The sequence below is a fragment of the Pyrus communis genome, chromosome 13, assembly GCF_041283825.1.
Source record: "Pyrus communis isolate YQ-2024b chromosome 13, ASM4128382v1, whole genome shotgun sequence".
NCBI lineage: Eukaryota > Viridiplantae > Streptophyta > Magnoliopsida > Rosales > Rosaceae > Pyrus > Pyrus communis.
In genome coordinates, this window is record NC_142577.1 from 11,332,589 (window position 1) to 11,339,017 (window position 6,429).

The following is a 6,429-nucleotide window of genomic DNA, read 5'->3' on the forward strand; positions in this document are numbered from 1 at the left end:
ATACGACCAGATTTATTGCTGGTAGGTTGCTAGTCAGACTTGAGTGCATTCTTGATGCTCATCCGTGAAGTCGAGATCACTTTTCAAAATCCCAATATTTTTTCCAGGATGGTTCGCCTTTTGGTATGCAAATTTGGCATAGCTGTGACTTGAACTGGGATGATGACCCTTGTTCTGTAAGCCATAGAAAGTGGTATTTCTCCCATGGCTTTTCAGATTGTCGTGCAGTATCTTATTGGACTCCAAACAGCTCTTTTGACCACTTGTTTTTCTTTTCTTCTAGTCTTTTCTTCAAACATTTTTATTTGAAGCTTCTGCCTGTCCATTACCTTGTAGATATCTTAGAGTAAAGGTAAGGTGACAGATCCCAAGTTCTTTGTACCAATCTGTGACTTTGAAGCTGATGAACTATAACCCATTATCGGTTAGTATGGTGTGGGAAATTTAGAATCGGCAGATGATGTTCTTCCAAATGAAAGACTTGACGACCACAGCTGTGATTCTTGCTAAGGGCTCTGCTTTTATCCTTTTTGAAAAATTGTCTGTTGCCACTATCAGGTATTGTCTGTTTCTTCGGGCGTTCTTAAAGGGGTTCTACTAAATCGATCCCCCATTGCATGAAAGGCCATAAATTTGTCAGAGTATTGAGTTCTTTCACATGTTGATGGTTCATATGAGCATACCTTTGATATTTGTCGCAACTTTGGGCGCAACTAATTGCATCTTGTCGTATGGTGGGCCAATAGTAACCTGCAGTTGTTGCTTTTTGGGTCAATGATCTTCATCCGGCATGATTGTTGCAGACCCTGGAATAGATGTCACTTAGAATTTGCAAGCCAATCTCCAGTGGGACACACAAGGTATGAGGTCCAGAGTAGGAACGTTTATAGAGCTTTTCGCAGATGACAGTTATGAGACCATGATTTTCTAAGCCCGTGACATGTTGAGAGAATGATCGGAATCCCCAAAGCCCATAGGCTTAGGCTTATTAAAGATATTACTTGTCTCCTAAGTAAAGAAAACCCTAGTTAAAGTCAAAATAAGATATCTTAAGGATTAGGCAATATAATCATAAGCCGAGCAAGATTGGGTATCTTATCCTAGATTTTCTCCTAGATAGTCTCCCAATTTGATGAAGATTATTTGCCCTACAAGAACTCTTAAGATCCCAATAACTACACTAGCTTGGGTATTTATCTAGAAGACATCTAATTCTTTCTAGGTATGACACCAATCTCTCTAAAAAACGACCACTTTATTCTCTACAAGACTACTATATACATCTCTCCATCAACCTATCTCTCTCTCAGACTTAAACACACATATTTTCTTGATGCATAGAAGAGGCCCTTACCCGTCGTCTATGCGTAGACACGTCATGGAGAACTCATCTCCTAATGCCCCACCATAGGCTATTCGTGAAGGATGGTTCACATCATTCTTTTGTAGAACTACACTTGTGGTTTGATTCTCTTTCCCAGAGATATGTAGGCAATATTTCTCGGATTCAACCACACCCCACCCCCTCCCCCAAACAAAAATCATTCCTATTCTTGCCTCATCGGTGATCATGGGTTAGTGCAACTGTGTTCTTGCCTTCGTCAATAGATGTGTGAGTGAATTTGGTTCCAATAATTGGTGCTTTCATTGAGAGAAAACTTATATTCCCTCTTCCAAATCACTCTATCAACTTGCAAATCTACTTTGGGAAAAGAAGGATCAAACAAAGGAATTTTGGAGTAATTTCAATTAAAGTAGATTCGGAAGTCTTTCAAGATAATTGTGCCAAAATTTTAGAATTTAATTCCAAGCCATTTAACTAGGGCAAAGAAAAGAACGCCTAGTGTGCAACTTTCCGAGGTTGACATTTCTAGACGTTTTGGGTATTTTGAAGGTCAAGATGGCATATTTAGGGGAAGGCTCATTCTGAAGATATGTTAAGAACATCTTAAGCTTTAAAAGGAGACCCGTGGGGATCGCATGGATACTGATTTGATGGTAAAGTTCCTATCCACGAACGACAACAGAAACAAGGATGACAATCACAATTACTTCATGATTGATTGAATAATCACGAGCGCCAACTCCATATGATGTGAAGAAGAGTTTGTCACAAGGCCTGGCTTTTCTGAGAAAAAAACACAAAAAATGAGGGTTTCTAATACCTTTATTTATTTTGTTCTAATATCCTATTACTTCAAAAAGTTTAAATCACTTTACCATGAAACAAAAAGCTCAACCTAACTATTTTTTACCATTTTTTCAAATGGGGTATGTGCTAATTACCTATCCCTTCTTCCTGTCACATCTTATGGTGTTTGACAAACTTAGTCTTACTCTATTCTGGTTGAGCCAGTAACTCCGACAACAACACAAGCTCTCTGACGAACATGGTAAAGTCTCAAGATGAGGAAAAGTAAATTGGGGGCAAGTCACCCTTAGAAATGGCGTAAAAGTTCAACTCTGGAACTAGATCTCGAGTTTCGTCAGAGTTCCAAACTTGAATATGAATCATGATGGTTCGAAAACACAACATAGCGATCCTGCTACAACACAAAGAATTACAAAAAGACTTAGAAAGAAGAGATTTCAAGCCAGGAAGCGAAGGTAGAATTGGCTCCGTGTGGACCAATACATCATTGTAGGTTTGACTTATGGACCTCTCATCTACATGAGACTTAGTTTGAGTCCATCAATGCTCTGACAGGGGGAAAGTGTTAGCGCAAAGCTCTAGGGGCAATGTAATCGTGCCTAAAACCCATTTTATGCACTTGAATGATTTTCAATGAAAAGCCGACTTCCCAAATGAATCTCGACATAAAGTGAGTTGGAAACAAAAACCAAGACGCCCAATATTGTTATGTCAAAGTTTTAGAATTGTCTACAAAGCCAACCTTTCTAGTTTTACGTACGAAGGCAGTCAAAGTTGCATTCCAGTTAAAATTGCGCAGCTATGGGAGAATGAAGATTTCAAGGCCTTCCCAATTTTTCCCTCGACATGCCACATATTCTAGAAAGATAAGAGGCTGAGCTACAATATTCTTATTTTTCCAAAATTTTCTAGAAGAAAAATGATCTCAAATCTAGCACACAAATCAGCTGAACAACAAGCCAGCACAAGAAGGACGTTGCAGCAGCACAGACAACTTCCCAATTAAACTGTACCTACTAGAAGAAAAATGGGCCTCCTACCACATGTCATTGCAAAGATAGGAAAGACAGCTTTCTGTAAAAAATTTCGGAACTCAATTCCGAGTTACATAGAAGACGTTATTGTCATTTTACCAGTCATAGCGCATGCTGGAATTTTATGTGGGATTCCCCAAGTTCTTCCTCCAAAATTCATATCAAATGACTTACAATGTGCTGCATGCCCTACGAGTTCAGGATGCACATAGTCATGATCAAGTCAGCAGTTAACCTAAAGGTTCCAATCAATTCATGTCTGCTTTAACAAGCAAAAACTGAAGGTCACCCACAAAGCATTGCATGACAACTCCACATTTGTCCTCCTCCACTACTAGCTTGTAATGGAAAAGGACAAGGGGCATACCATACGAAGTAAGAAGAAAAATTTCATGAATACGAATGACTCCTACACTACATGGCAGGATTCATCCAAATTCCCACACTTAAAGAATTCTGAACGGCAAACGACTCTGCCTCACTCTGAAACCACTCAGAGTAAAGCGGGTCGAAGTAAAAAACACCTTCATAGTCCAGTCATGGACTCACTAGCTTTGAGTAATAGTTAGAGTCCTTGTGACTCTACTGAATGACCATGCTTGTTCTGCAAGATACGCACTTTGATCTAGATACAGACTCAATCAAATCCTATAAGCCTTGGAGTTTCTACAATCTAGGAATTGGCGTGCGGCGCAAGTAATCACATTTCCAAAAGGACACTATCTATCCCTAGATATCCTCTAGAATTCTCAAAGACATCATCAAAGACAAATGAGCAGTACAACTTGAAGGCCCATCCAACCAATGAACAGCCTTGGCCTAAACCATGGTATCATTCCAAAAGATAAGTACTTTTTTTTATTATATACACGAATAAATGCATGTCCAGGATAGAAGACCCAAAGCTCGGAATGATCTTTTCAGATCCTCGTAAGCTATTGTTCGTTCTTTCTTACACCATTCATTATGGTACATAGAATACCCTAAATTCCAGAACTACAAAGAACTTTGAAACTTCGCACGAAGGCAACTATAAAAATTCAAAGTGGTAAAAAAAATATCTGTTAAGCCTATCTCGTCTAGAACGGTTAGCAGCTTGAGAGGCTTAAGCCGTAATAAGCACGGTTACAATTGGCAGGCTTTAGGCATGGGCATATGACGCCCTGACCTGGAAGTCCAATGCACCATATGACATTCGGAAAGTTTATGCAACCAGTAAGGTTGTGGGTTATAACATTCAAACTTGGGCTCTATGCCATTCAAGGGAATAGTTTAAAAGGCGGTCCAAAAATCATCCAAGGGTGGCTCTAAACTTCGATCCGAGTACGACTACATCTATCCCAAACCACTGTACTAAGCCAACTATGTTATGCGACATCGTATGTCAGCAAGTTTGAATGAGGCATCCAGACTAGGAAATCCTCAAGAGGAATTTTATTCTAACAGAGCTTTGATACACGAAAGTGCCTTAGCTAAGCTAGCTAAGTGTAGTCCGATCAGAAAAGCTCAAGTCCAACGCATAGGGTCTAAAAAAAAGATTCAAACAGTGTTTCCGACCCACATGTAGACGAACAAGTCCCCAACAAACTTTTGTCTAAGATTCACTAGGGATGAATCAACAATTCAGACTAAGGAGAAAATCCCTTCTTGGTTACACATTGTACTATTAAAATCATTTGGCCTTGAATGGGGCCAAGGTGAAAGAACAAACGAAATCAACAAACAAGACAACTCCAACATTTCAGACTTTATAGGCCATTCCGGGTATGTTTTGACACTTTTTCATCCTTAATTCGATTAATGCATTCTCGCAAGTCTAGGGCAAAATGTTTTCCATGGGTTTAATATTTAATTACTGGTACCAGAGTAAGATGGTACTTCGAATATCGCGATGGGAATCTTTATAAACACTAAGTTTGGGAGGTGACGTTTTTCCAAATCAACGTCACCAAGGGGGTTTTGATGAACTCTATACCGAGCCCATAAGCTTACTTATGTTTCACCTTAGTACTCTATACTTTGAAGTTAGCTTACTTTGGAAAGATTGACGGATTAAACTATATTCCACGATTAGGAAGCAAAGAAATAAAAAGTCCAAGTATTTTACTTTACCAGGCTTAATGACTTAAGTAAAATAAACTTAGAAGAATATTCCTAAGGCATCTAAGTCCTTCCAGGAATATATAGGCGCAATCCGCCTCGCATTCACCTTTCTAGCTATGCATCTGAAACTTCGACTAGGGGTTTACAATATGGTTCAGAAGTCTGAAAAATCAAGCCTTTAAAAAGACAAGCAAGCAAGATTAGCTAGTCTTAGCTGGCCTCAAATCAACAAGAACATTGAAAGCCATTCTTAAGAAGTTATTTTAGGATTATTCACTCATGGTCTGTTGGTAACTATCCATCTTCGAAGCAAAGCACATTCTTAGGAGCATAGTTAGGAGTAATTGTGGGACCATGATTTTCTGGGTTCATGACATATGGAGAGAATGATCAGAATCCCCGAAGCCTATAGATTGTAGTATGATAGGATAAGATTTGGCCTATTAAAGATATTACTTGTCTCCCAAGTAAAGGAAACCCTAGTTAAAGTCAAAATAGGATATCTTAGGGATTAGGCAATATAATCATAATCTAGCAAGATTGGGTATCTTATCCTAGATTTCCTCTTAGATAGTCTCCCGATTTGATGAAGATTACTTTCCCTACAAGAACTCTTAAGATCCCTATAAATACACCAGCATGGGTATTTATCAGAAGGACATCTAATTCTCTCTAAGCAGGACATCGATCTCTCTCATAAATGACCACTCTATTCTCTACAAGACTACCATATACATCTTTCCATCAACTTATCTCTCTCATGCTTAAACACACATATTCTCTCGACGCCTAGAAGAGGCCCTTACACTGCCGTCTATGTGTAGACATGTCCATGGAAAACTCATCTCCCTACACCCCACCATAGGCTATTCATCAAGGATGGTTCACACCATTTATTCATAGAACTACACCCTTGATTTGATTCTCTTTCCTGGAGATATATAGGCAGTCCTTCCCGAATTCAACCACACCCTCCAAATCAACCGTATTCCCCTCATTAGTGATCATGAGCTAGTACGACTGGGTGTTTGCCTCCGTTTGCAGATGTGAATGAATTTGGTTCCAACAACGATATATCTTGACGCCTTTTGGATTATCATTCTAGCCATGGCGTGGACTTCTGGTAGTTTTTCATTTCGT